Consider the following 14,998-nt stretch of genomic DNA (forward strand, 5'->3'; position numbering starts at 1 on the left):
TTGATAAGACTCTGAAAGAGTTGGTATGGAGATGGAAAGGGGTGATGCCAGCATAATCCAGGAAACTCTTAAAATAATCCCTTAGGGGCAGTAAGGCCTAAACTCTCACGTTGTAGCATCCCAAATTTGCTAATAAGGCTTAGGGCCTTGAATAGCGTGCCGAGAGGGCAATAATTTATTTAATTACGTTAATATATGAATTTGATGATTATCTGATTAGAAATGCATGTTTAGGTGAATTAAATATGCATGTGGGCTTCATTTGGCTATTAGGGGCATATCTATAGTTTTAGCCTGTTGTGGGCATAAATGTAATATTTGTGTATATTGTGTTTGATACCACGAGTGGGTGGTGATATATTTGTGATTCATGATCTGAGACAGTCCTAGGGAGCAGTTTAGTTAAATAGTCACAGCGGGGCCGAATACCTAGCTCGGGAGGAGCCTAGGCGTATTTTGGGAACGTAATGTGTGTTCGGGATTTGTTGAGTAATGGATTGTAATTTAGCAATGTTTTGGATATGTTGGGATTAAACAGGGATTTATAGGAACACTCGAGGAATTAGTGGGACTTGGCAATTGATGAAATTGCCCTTAGTAGCATTTGAGGATTTGGATAGACTTAAGCGGCATTTTAGACTTTTGCCAAGGGATAGATTTAGAACCCTTTGACTATAGAGACTCTAGAAAGACTTGAAAGGAAACATAAGAGGAAAGAAAAACACAAAGTATCTTAGCTCTTGCACTCTCTCTCAATTCTCTCTCATCCTCTTGGGGACTTAGCTGATATTTGGAATTTTGGAGGAGAAACTCAGAAACTAAAGCTTGGAACTTGGGGAAGATAAGCTTAGGGTGCTGGAGAGCCAATCTAAGCTTGAAATCTTCATTGAGGTAAGGTTACTTGCATGTTTTGGTGATCAAATCAGTTGAGAATGAAACTTAGTTAAGTTTTAAACTTAAGATTGAATTTGGTCTGAATTGAGGGAGCTAGTTAGCTTTCTTGGGTACTAGCACTGCTTAAGGTGTAGTAAAGTGATTATGGGACTCAACTTTGACTTTAGGGTGTCTTTAGATTGATTTTTAGGAAGGTTATCTTGTAAAAATGCATGGTAATTAAGGGTTTGGAGGCTCAAGCCGCTGTCCTGTTCTTCAGGCGCCGCGACCCGTGTGTTCAAAGAGCCTAGAAAGCCTCTATTTGCCGTGGGACGCCGCGATGCAAGGTGTAGCGCACCGCAACTTATGTCTCTCATTAATTAGGCATTTTTCCTCTGACTTGAGTGCGTCGCGACCCTTAAGGGACTGGGTCGCGACTCAAATGAAAAATAATGGCTATTTGAAGGTTTTTAGCTCAGGAAGACAAATGTTAAGGCTCGGGAAGGATTCTTCTACCCGGATTGGTAGAATCCAAGGTCCTGGAGGCTAGGTTAATATTCCATAGTTATTTATTGGATTAGAACTTGATGGATGGTTATTATGAATATGTTGTGAGTAGGTTTTCAACAATGCTTGGGTTAGAGGACTATGCTCGGGATTGTGGTGCTCAGATAGCTCGGGAGACAGGTAAGGAACCTATTGAATGTATTGCAAAGCATAGCCCTAATTATTGTATTGCAGGGCGTGGCCCTAATGTTCATGTTCAATATGTGTTTCAATATTTGTTGATATTGTGCTATGTGATGCTTATTTGTGAGTGAACGACAAAGGCTAAGAATGGCAGAAAGTTGAGTACGGTAAGGGGTTGGGATTGGCGTTGAGCATGCTGAGTGCAGGCCATTAGGGCAAGACCCTCCTAGGGTTCTGGAGCCACCCTTTCGGTGAAGACAGTGAACCCAGGGCTTGGTAAAGCACCTGGGATGGCGTTGGCCGCTATGTGTTTAGCTTGCTGGCTGTTTTGTTGTATATTGATGACTACTATGCATGTGTTATATATTTTGCGTTGAGTTTTATTGCTGGGCTTCGGCTCACGGGTGCTCTATGGTGTAGGTAAGGGTAAAGGAAAGGTCGAACAACCATGAGTACGGAGAGTGTGGAGCGACGTGTACATGTTCGGCCTACCTAGCTGCCACGGCCAGGGTTATTTTTTGGAATATGTAATGAATTGCTTGATTTGACGCTTAGGTTGACCTTAACTATATTTTGTGTTGTAAAGTATTTTCTAAATAGTATCTTGGGATCCCAAACATATAACTCTTTACGATTTCAATGTATGTCTACATTTTTATATTTAATGTCTTTTATTTTAGTTTAGCTACACATTTTAACCTAAAACCTCGATTAGCGAGCTAATGGCACATTTTTAACTCACACAGTCATGAATCTAAGGAAGTAGGGCATTATAACTTGATATCGGAGCGAGCCAAGGTTTATGTTTCCTGGAGATTGACCGAACATGTAAGCTCGCTGCCAGTGACAAGCTCGACTCAGGGTTGGTTGGTAATTACTGAATTATATGATGAATTTCTTGCTAAAGTGCCTTGTTTGCTTGAATATTTAAATAGAGCATGATGAATTAGTTGACATATGCATGATGCTAGGGTGTGGCCCCCCCGATTGTTGTATGCTATCTGTGATATGTGGATTTGATGGTTGTGATTGGTTTATGAATTTGGGAGGTGGTTTTGGATGTTGTTATCATGCCTGATAAGGGGCGTCATTGATTGCAGGCATATTGTGGTAATTCCTTGCAAATCAATCAAACTCTGCGGCAATAGGGCCGAGGATGACAACCAGGGTCAAGACCCTCCACCTGCCCCATCGAATTGGCAACATTTATACGCCGAGATGGAAGCTAGACTTCACCAAACAGAAGAAGAGCTTCAATAGGTGAGGCAACAGGCCCCTCCTCAGGGAATTGAGTTACAGGTTCCACAGGCTGTGGTACCAGTGCCAGCCCAGCCTATGCTGGAGAATAGATGGTAACCTTTATATGAGAGGTTCAGGATGTAGCATCCTCCCACCTTCGAGGGTGGTCCAGACCCACAGTGGGCAGAGTAGTGGATGAACATGATTTCTTCCATCCTGGATTTCTTGAGGATGGAAGGGAATTAAAGAGTAGCTTGTGCTAGCTACATGTTGAGAGAAGATGCCCGCATCTGGTGGGATGTTGTGTCTCAGAGAAGGAATATTACAGTTATGACCTAGGAAGAGTTCATAAAATTTTTTAATGAGAAGTATTACATTGTCGCAATCCGAGCTGCTGAGGTAGATGAGTTTACCAACCTGACTCAGAACCGAATGAAAGTTATTGAGTATGCTTTGAAGTTTGACCAGCTAGCAAAGTTCGTGCCGGATTTGGTGCTGACTGACATGGCATGAAGTGATCAGTTTGTGTGAGGCTTGGGTTAGAGGACTGTGCTCGGGATTGCAGTTCTCAGATAGCTCAGGACATAGGTAAGGGAACTATTGTACCCATAGAGCAAGGTGTGGCCCTAATGTTTATGTTCAATATGTGTTTAAATATCTGTTGATATCGTGCTATGTGATGCATATTTGTGAGTGAACGACGAAGGCCGGGAACGACGAAGGGAGAGAATGGTAGGAAGTCGAGCACGACAAGGGGCTGGGATCGACGTTGAGCATGCTGAGTGCAGGCCGTTAGGGCGAGGCCCTCCTAGGGTGCTGGAGCCACCCTCTCGGTGAAGACCGCGAACCCAAGGTCTGGTAAAGCACCTGGGACAGTGTTGGCCGCTATGTGTTTAGCCTGCTGGCTATTTTGTTGTATATTGTTGACTACTATGCATATGTCATATGTTTTCTGTTGAGTTTTCTTGCGGGGCTTTGGCTCACGGGTTCTCTATGGTCCAGGTAAGGGTAAAGGAAAGGTCGACCAACCATGATTACGGAGATCGTGGAGCGACGGGTACATGTTCGGCCTACCTTGCTGCCGCGGCCAGGATTAATTTTTGGAAGATGTAATGTATTTGTTGATTTGATGCTTAGGTCGACCTTAAATATATTTTGTGTTGTAAAGTATTTTCTAAATAGTATTTTGGGATCCCAAACGTATAACTCTTTACAATTTCAATGAATGTCCACATTTCTATATTTAATGTCTTAAAATGACTTTTATTTTAGTTTAGCTACACTTATAACATAACACATAGATTAGCGATCTAATTTCACATTTTTTACTCATATAATAACGACTCTAAGTAAGTAGGGCGTTACACATGTGCTCGCAACTCCAAGATGCGAGCTTGACCTTCCTGTCGGGATTATCCTTGCTAGGAGCATAGCAACTCTTTTCGTTGGAGGCGGCAGGTAGACACATCAGTTTGCTGGATAGCTTCAACCCGTGGTAGGCTAGTAGCTCGGAGATATTGTCGGTGGAGTTGACTGAACTCCGATAATGCTCGTCCTAAAAAAAATCCTCCTTCGTGGTAGGGATTGAAAGGGCTTGGGAGGTGGTTGGCTGGTTCAAAATATTTTCCATGAGGTTGAAAGAAATCTCACCTAGAGGAAAGGCTATGGTAACCCAACAGTTGGGATCTAAAGGGATTTGGCAAATCTCGAGTTCAGGATCCAAATACATAGCAACTCGAAGCATCTTCCTCTTTCCCTCTTCGACCTTGTCAAATTGGCGTAAAAAGTGGGCTCGAAAGTCCTCTCATTTGAGCTTTCCCTTGTGCTCGCGGATTAGTCGATTGCTTAAAGTGAATGAGGATTCAGGTTTAGGAGATGCTGGGAAGCAAGGAATGGCAGGCTCAGGCCCCCACCGATTCTCTGAAGACTGCAACATCTAACAAGAAATAAATAGATGAGGACCCATAATTTTAAAATAGTGGAAAAGTTTAAAGGTCTTGATAACTCGAGTTGCAGGCTCAAGATAATGAGACCGCATTAATCGAGCCTGGAGGTTCGAAAAGGCGAGGTTAACTCGAATATCTAGCCCGAACTATTATAAAGTTTGGGACATAAAGAGCACACCCATGTGAGGGTTCGATGGTTATTACCAGTTTAAAAGAATCCCGAATTTCTAGGGAAAAAGTGGGCAGTTACCTGAAAAAGCGATGTTTTCGGGATATGGGCACTAAGTCCCTAATAAAAAGCCCTATTCCTTAAGCTACATGAAACCCGTGACCTAAACAAAACCCGTGACCTAAATACCCCATTCCCTGAAAAAGCTCCATTTTTACATTTTTCTACCAATTTTTTTTAGCCTAAATCTTATTTCTGATCATTCAAAACCTACTCAAATAATTTATTTATCTGATGCAAAAGAGACCTTAAGAACCTGATAGAAACAAGATAAGTTTTTCTTATGCACAAAAGAAACACCTAAAAAAAATAAAAATACCATGGAAAGATCAGAGAACTTACGCAAAGTGGACTGCGGATACGAGGAAATCGTTGAATGTAGGAGTGGTAGTAGGAACGATCTCACAGAAACGAAGATGGGAAGAGAACTCTATTTTTTGGGTTTAGAGAACATGCAAAGAAAAAGAAAACCTTGGTTTTTTCTCTAGTCCATGTTTTCTTAAGGATAAAGATGAAAGTGAAGAAAACAGAGAAGAAGACATGTGTATATATATACCCTAGTGGGAATGTCAAGGGTCGAAGGAATTAGGGCCCTTGGTTTGGATTAAAAGAGGATCCAAAGGATCGCATTAAATTACAAAAACTGGCGGTAGAAATGTAATAGGAAACGACGTGTGTAGGTAGGAGAGTACTTAAGTACTCTCGATGAAGCAATCCTCCAGTGACACGTGTCCACACTCGGGTGTAGTGGATAGGCACGTTTTCCGAAGGCGAAGAGTTTCATTCTTAGAGGATTCGAACTAACACTTTTGAGGGGCAAAATGTTACACCCAAATTCTAAGAATGAATAAATAAGCCTCGAAATGTAGGATAAAAAACGACAAGTGTTGGTTGTACACTTGTTTGATATGATTCAAGGCTTATTAAATTATTAACACCCGAGCATGAGTTATATTGTTTGAGCTAAAGTTGGAGGCTCAAAAGCACTGATCTTCTCCGAAGAATGAGTTCAATGAAACCACTAGATGAGGAGGAGGTTGACTGGAATGATGAGCTCGAAGTCTGGAATGGTCTCGAAGGCGCGTCAACCTTACAATCGAGCTTAGGGACGCGTTTTACACGCGAAAACTATTAGAAAATCCCTATTTCTTAGGGATTTGTTGCTCTCAGTTATTAAATCCCAATTATAGTGGGATATTATGTAATTAATGTGTTTATTTGGATTTACTTCATAATTTGAATGATTGATTGTAACTTCTCGAAATAAGGGGAAGATACTCTGTTAACCATACCTATAAATAGCCTAGAGAATTTCATTTTGTACTCACGCAAAAATTGTACTGAGAATACTCTGCCAAATTGCTTTCTGAAAAAGCTTTGAGAGAGTATTATGATCAATAATATTAACTCGTGGACCAAAAAAATTTTAACTGTTGAACCATGTAAAAAGCTTGTGAGTTCTTCTATTTTTTCTAAAACATTGTTTATTGCTATTCATAATTAAGTTGACGAAAAACGACGTCAACAAATCATATCTCTATTTCTCTAGGTTTTTAATTATTCTATGATATCGTTGTCCCAGTTGGCGAGAGTCGAAAAATATCATTAGTTAAATAGAGTTGTAAAATCATTTAATAATGGACACCATTATTAACAACCTAATATTCGATCAAAATAAGAAAACAAAATCTCTTATTTTATGAGCTAGACCCTTGATTATGATAATCATAGATTTAGTCCTAGTAGTCACCGTAGGGGTGAGTCTAGTAGAATTTGACCTATAATTATGTATCTTTTGAAATCTAACCTTGGAAAAATAACTGATGAACACCTTCCGTCGAGGGACGAATCAAAGATTCTCGAGGGCCCATTAAGCTATTAACCTTGTTAAACTAACGGTGAGATCGAATATAATTCTTAAATTGTAAAAATAATGACTTTTATTATGATTTTTTGAAAAATAATGACTATGGTTCTCCAAAAAATTGTAAAAATTCAAATTTTAAAATTAAAGTCCTATAATTTTCTATCAATTCTAAAGTGTCACATTGAAACAAATTCAATTAAATTAGAATTAATTTGTTGCTAATCAATATTTAGGTTTAACTATCATAATGAACCTATACAATTAAGTCTAACTCAAGCAAATTGGCCTTAACAATTGGGCTTGTATGGAGGAGGGCTGGGTCCAGTATGTCGTTCCCACTACTAAGGCCCCCATACTTCCATACAAGGTCCAAAATATAGGAATTTAAACATTAGTTTTATTAATTGTTATTAATTGATTAGGCCCACTATAGTCATGTAAAGCAAATGAGCCTTCACAAGTGGAACTGTCCACAAGAGAGGAATTTGAACTTTACATTTTCTAATGGGCCCAAATAAAACCTATAATTTTATGAATGTTTTATTTAGCAAGATCCATATATTAAGCAAACATATGGGTCACTATATGCATCCAAGCCCAATTGCAAAAATACTGCATATAGTACAAATAGATATGTTATAATTGGATGGGCCTAATCATGCTACTATATGAGAAAGTCTATGAATTTATGCAAAAATATCACAATTTATTCATTTTCAAAAGTATCACAATTAATTTTCTAGAATTTATCCAAAATTCGAATTAATTAAATTTTACAAAAAATAAATAAGTCAATTTAAATTTATCAACAATTAACCAAAGTTAATTTAAATTTTATTTATCAACAATCAACTTAGTTTAGATCATTTTGAAAAATATTAATTTAATTTAAATAAGATTTATCAACAATTAACCAACGTTAATTTAAATCCTATTTATAAAAAAATATTTTATTGATTCGTTTGCAAAACGTGATATTTTTAAAAAATTTAACTAGTTATAATTTTTTAAAACAAATATCCTTAGCTATATTTGAAAAAAAAAATATCTTAAACAAATTCAAATATCCATAAAAATATCTAGTCAACAAATTTTCCAATTTTAAATTATATAAATATTAAAATCCATAGAATAATCAGATATTATTATTTTAAAATAATTTTTTTCAAAAATATCAAGTGTTTTTAAAAATATATATATTTAATATCTCATAACTTAATTCTAATATTTTCATATATAAAAAAAATTTAAAATTAATTAGTTAACTTAATTTTAAATTTGAATTTGAATCTTTGTAGAAAATATTTATTTTTTAGAAGATCAAACAATAAAAATATCATATTTCAAAATATATATTTTTAAATAATAGAAAAAATCTGATATTTTTGTATTAACCCATTTAAAAAAAATTCAAAATTCAAATTTTAAGAAAAAAAATTATCGCAGGCCGCTGCTAGTGAATTAGTGGTCACAGCCACACCCCGAAAACATTTAAGAAAAAATTTATCGAAGGTTGCAGCCAATGAATTGGTGGCCGCACCCACAACCCGAAAAAAAATCAATAAAATTTTGTGTAATTTTTAATCCAAAAACGTTTTCTAAATAATTTTACAATGTTTTATATCAAATATATTATTTATAAAAATTAATTGCATAGAAAACACAGTAAAATAACCCAAATTTGCGAATAATTACATAAGAATCAATATACTTCATAAAAAAAACATCCATCCAATTATTCAACACATCAAATAATTCAATTTTTACCATGTTCATGCGTGAAAATAAAGATTATCAAAGGCTCTAAGGCCAGTTGTTAGGAATACTTATATAGGATCTTCTTTATTTTCATGTAAATCTTATATTAAACAAATTAATATAAGACAACCTAGAACATGTTTCTATAATTGAATTCAAAAAAAAATAATGATAAGAACACTTACATTATACGCATTGGAATGTATTAGTCTTTCCTTCAGTTTCTCTAACCCTTGAATCCTTTATGTCGCAGGGTATCACCAAGAATTGAACCGATCTTCATATTTCTTGATAGTCTTCCAAAGTATCCTTAGAATTACCTAGACTAGAGTGAAAAATTCTCAACACATGAGATAGAAACAAAGTGAAGAAGAAGAGAAGATAATTTAGAGGCTAAGAAAATAACTTTTGCTGTAGAGAGAGTCTAAAACCCTAAAGCATAAAAAATAGTTCTTTTGATCATCTGTTGATCTCCTTCTCTCAACTCTCACTTAGCATTCCTTTTATAGGCTCAATTAGGTCTTTTATTTAATTAAAAAGTCAATAAATTGATAGGTAATATAAGTTATTAGGACAAAATTATCATGGCTTGAGGCCCGTTAAATTTCCCATTTAATTATAAGACCGTTGGACATAAAATCAAGGCCCGTTGAACTTAAAATTAAGGCCCGTCTTATTTTCTATTGATTAATTAATTAAATAATTATTTAAATTCTTTTTAAAATTAATTATTTATAATTTTAATCTTGATTTAAACATCTTTATTAATTTAGATACCAAAATTGACCTGGTCAACTTTGATAATTCTAATTGGTTATTAAATCAATTAATTGAGACTATCTAGTTTATTTTATCCAAGGTACAGTGGGGACCAAGTATCTATGAATCAAGATCCAATAAGTTATCATAAATTTAACAAATAAATTTACTAACTTATTAATTCCTCGCGACTCCACTAAAGACTCAGAATTGCACTCTTGAATTTATAGAACGCTCTATAACCAATATAGATACGTTATTAGTTATCAATTGTTACAACCATAATTCTCACTCAATCACCTATAGACGATATGAAATGATATGAGACTAAAAATACCGTTTTACCCCTCATTATATTTTATCCTTAAAGTACTTAGGTCCTTATAAATGATATTTTAGTTAACTAATATTAATTACTGAAATGAGATCTTTACCATTTAGCACTGTGAACCAAAATAAAAGGAAACCATCGTTTTACTTCTTCATCCGAAGCTATAGATGTTCATATCTATGATTAACAATCCTACTCAATTATACTACCGAGTTCCCAAGATGTATGTATAGGCTAGTCTGTAGGGTAAGCTGGTAACGAACAAGTCAAAGAACTCAAATAATACAATCAGTTAGAATACTAATCACTCATAATTGAGATTGAATTGACCTATGGTCAACTATATGATGTGGCTAGAATAGATAATAACGGTATGTTTACTTATCATATCTATTGTCAATATCGGTCCAGTCCGATGTAACAAATACATCTGATCTTATCTACTTTGCTAATGTTCTAGAAAGAACATAACACTAAAATGTGTAAGTAGATTATATCGTAGATTGGCAAGTCAATTTGAACATATAATCATATTCATATTCCACTGTGATTGTGTCACTATAAATATGATTAGCTATATGCTCAGGATTTAATAGAAGTTTATATTAAACAAATAATAATGAAAATAAAACATGTGAGCAAAGTGATTGACTAAGTCAAAAATTGATTTCTGTTCTTTTATTTATAGTAAAATGAGATTACAAAGAAATTGAATTTTAATTAGGGCATAAGACCCCAACAGTCTAATGTGATAATTGAATCAAGAGAAGTTGAGTTCTTTGAGAATTTGTTGTATAGTGACAATAAGTCTCAAGAATTGGTCTTATAAGAAGGAACTCAAAAGGAGTTACCTTCAAGGGTTGTGGAGCAATCGATATTTCCTAGAAGAAGCCAAAGGCTTAAAGTGGGTGGATCACAAAATAAAACCTCTCAAGTGGAGACTCTTTACCTAGTAGACAGAAACCATAAGGGAGACACTTGGAAGTACTCAATGGTACTTTAAGTGGAGGATGATCCTAAAACTTTCCAAGAAGTTATGTCCTCAAGAGACTCTAACTTTTAGAAAAAGGCAATAAATAATGATATGGATTCAATTATGTCTAACCACACTTGGGAGATTGTTGATCTACCACAAGGGTCAAAGCCAATAGGTTGTAAGTGGGTATTTAGAAGAAAATACAGCACTAATGGGACCATTCATGCCTATAAGGCAAGATTGGTGGCCAAAGGGTTTAGAAAAAAAGAGGGCATAGATTATTTTTGATACCTATACACCGGTTGCAAGGAAAATATCTATGAGATTATTGTTTGCCTTGTCATCAATACATAACCTATATGTTCATCAAATGCATGTCAAAACAACATTCGTGTATGGTAACCTCAATGAGGAGGTGTATATGGAACAACCAGAAGGGTTCTTTCTACGGGGAAATGAACATAAGGTGTGTAAGTTTGTTAAAACATTAAATGGTTTAAAACATGCACCAAAACAATGGCATGAGAAGTTTGATGAAGCCATTATTTCGGATGGGTTTAGACACAATAGTGCGGATAAGTGCTTATACTCTAAGACTTGTGATGACTATGTCATCTTAGTGTGTCTATATTTTGATTATATGTTGATATTAAGTAATGACAAGAAATACATAAAAGAAATGAAGATGTTTCAATCTTCTAATTTCAAGATGAAGGACCTTGGAAAGGTTGATACTATACCAGTTATCAAAGTTAGAAGGAATGTGAATGGATATGCCTTAGGTTAAGCTCATTATGTTGAGAAAATGCTTGACAAGTTTGGTCATCTTAATATCAAAGAGGAAAACACACCATTTGATTCAAGTCTAAAGCTTGAAAAGAATGAAGGGAGAGCAGTGGCTCAACTAGAGTATGCAAGTGCAATTGGTAGTTTGATGTATGTCGCACATTGTACTAGAGCGGACATTGAATTTATGGTTAGTAAATTAATTAGGTTTACTAGAAACCCAAGTATCTTACATTGGAAGGCCGTTGAAAAAGTATTTGGATACTTTAAAATGACCAAAGAGTTATGCCTCCAATATTCTAAGTTTCCTAAGATACTTGTAGGATATTTTAGCGCAAGTTGGATATTCGGTGTAGGAGATAATCTCTCCACAACCGGTTGGGTGTTCACCCTTGGTGGGGGTACCGTTTCTTGGGGTTCTAAGAAACTAACATGTATACGTCACTCAACCATGGAGTTTGAGTTTGTAGCTATAGTGGCAACCGACAAAGAGGTCGAGTGGCTATGAGATCTCATGTTGGAGATACCGAAAACCGCGATTGATGTATCGAGGATTTCAATACATTGTCATAATCAAACCACTTTTATTATAGCTTACAATAATATATATATAATAGAAAGTCAAGACATATAATTCTAAGACATGACTATGTGCGAAAATTGATCGATAAAAATGTCATATCAATTTCATATGTTAAATCTTGTGAGAACTTAGCAGATCCATTTACCAAACCTCTTGGGATAGATTTGGTGAGTTCCACAAATAGAGATATGGGAATAAAACTCCTTTAAAAATAGATTTCCCAATGATGTCAACCCAAATCTAAACTTGTATACATCAAATGTAGAGTTCAATGGGTAAGAACATGTCATTGATAATGGAATAGTTTCAACATTAACAACTTAAAGTTCCTCTCAAAGATTAGTTAATGTTGGTTGCTACTTGAAATGAGGGTTAACCCATAGGATTTTAATGAAATTCAGTTGAAGAACAACAAACATCTTTAATGGTAGCAAAGATGTTGTAAGAATTTCACCTATGTGAACCTAGAAGTGGTGCAACCTCTTAAGAGAGTAGGATTTTTCTCTCCAGATAGTTCATGATTGGATCAAGCACAAGGCCATAAAAGTGCTAAGTAAGAAAAGTGGGAAATACATGAGTAATAAGAAAGAGGTGTGTGAGACATTACTGGTTTTCATCACTAGGAATGTTGGGTTCAATCTTTTACGAATACCTTAGAATTTTGGTAGAAGTTTTATAGTGTTTTTACTAAGATAAAGTTCAAAACCAAAAGGTACTTTATTTTATGCCCTAATATCATTTGGCTAGAGAATTGAGGATGTATTTAACCAAGTGGGGGATTGTTATGGTTAGTTAAATACATGGTGAAATTGGCTAAGAATGAAGAGCTGCAAAAACCATTACAATTTCGCTAAAGTTAACATGTGGAGTTGACATTCGGTATAGGAATTTATAAATCATATTTTTGTGTCCAAAGTGTTTATTTGGAGTATATAAGAGAACCCAAAAAGCTTGGGAGTATTTGGGGACGTTGTGAGAGACTTTTTGGAGCACCAAGTTAGAGGCATCGGCGATGCGCCCGCCTTTGAAAAAGCACCCAGATGATGAGAATGAAGGAGCAACACTAGAAGAGCCATTCCAAGTTCCAATTGGGTCAATTAGAAGAGAAAGAGCTAGAAGGTTCAAAGAAGCACTTAATGGACTAATCGAAGAAATATGTGCTGATTAAGAAAACATAAAGTCCAAGATTAGTCAAAATGGAGATCAATGCCTATTCAATGTTATTGAGGCAATTTAAAGTGGCTAGTTAACTTCCAAAAATGTGCCCTTTGAGTTTAGAGGATTTATGGGCATATATTTATGTTTTATTTAAGACATTTAGTTATATTAAGATTGGTTAAAGTTGGGATTTTTGTATTAAGACATTTGGATACTTTCTAGAAGACTAATAATCTATAATTGAAGGGTTTTGGTATATATTGATGCATGTATCAATTTAATGCTTTAAATTTTGCTTTTTCCTATTATTGGAGGGATGTTCCAAGTATAAATAAGGGGAGATACGCGATTGCAAAGTAGATTTTGGAAAGTGTTTTCTCTTTGGTTCTTCAAAGAACATATCAAGATCTTTCTTGTGGCGTTCGTGTCTTGACTTATCACTTTCAATTCTTCTCATTTCTTGAGTATGGCGTCTAATATCCTTCTTATACCTTTAGTTCTTATCTCTTCATAGATAACGAATCAAGGTTCTTTGTTAATTTTTTTTTTAGAATATGATTTTAGAATGATCCTAGCCATCCTTGTTCTAAATTGATTTTTGGCTCTCATTATTTTTATTGGGGCTCAAATCATTTAGAATCACATCATTTGGCATCAGAGAATAAGGCTTCTAAATCAAGTTGTTATCTATCCTTATTCTTAATTTGGTTATGTTTATTTTATCTATTCCATCTCATAGAAATTTTATCAAAAATAACTTTATTTTCTTGGGCAGAAATACTTAGTTGATAGTTTTTTTACCTATTGATTTCGTTCAAGTTTTGCTATACTTCATCATAAAAGAAACAGAGAAAAAAACAAACATACAAAAAAAGAAGAAAAAAGAAAAGAAAATCATATTAGAAGTTATGTTTGGAATATTGCTATATTTCAAGATTTCTTTTGCATAAGTGTATTCTTCCAATTTCAATATATCAAAAGTGTGTATCTATGTTATCTTTGAATTTTCTTTCATCATTAAATTTTTCCTTCTTTTCTTTTGCTCTTTGAAATTCTCATTCTTGCAAGTTGTTTTGTTTCATTGTTACAATAAAATTTGTGTTTGGGTTCTTTAAGTTCAATAAAGAACTAAAAGAGGGAACTAACGAGTGGAAAAAGGCAAGAGAGTGTGAGATCATAAGAGGGTAAGAGCCAAGTTTGAGTAAACACGAGTGTGAGTGATATCATTGCAGAGTGAAACCTGTAAAATAGTGTGGTGAGAAACTGTTCGATTTTCTTTCTAACTTTTGTTTACAGTAATCATATCCCAAAATCAAGAAGAAGATCAACAACAGGCTATTCCGAATTTACAAGTTCAAGCATTAACGAGGGAGATGAGGCGGATGATGAGGGCTGAATTAGATCATCTACATGAAAGGATGGATATGGTAGAAGAAATATCACAAAGTGGGCAGCCACCTATAGCTCCTAATGTGCAATGAAGAGACATGAATCAACACCGATATGATTATGAGGATTATTATGCAAATGACGAGGATGAAGATGATCATGCCTCTGATGTTAACATGAGAAGATTTAAGCATGGAAATGGAGGTAGAAGAGTTAGAGATTGATTTGATGACAATTTGGGAAACATGAAAATGATGATTCCATCCTTCCAAGGAAGAAATGATCCTGAAGCTTATTTTGAGTGGGAGAAGAAGATTGAGTTAATTTTTGATTGTCACAACTATTCTGAGTTGGAAAGGTAAAACTAGCTGCCATTGAATTCATTGGCTATGCTATTGTTTGGCGGGATCAATT

The sequence above is a fragment of the Humulus lupulus genome, chromosome 8, assembly GCF_963169125.1.
Source record: "Humulus lupulus chromosome 8, drHumLupu1.1, whole genome shotgun sequence".
Lineage (NCBI taxonomy): Eukaryota > Viridiplantae > Streptophyta > Magnoliopsida > Rosales > Cannabaceae > Humulus > Humulus lupulus.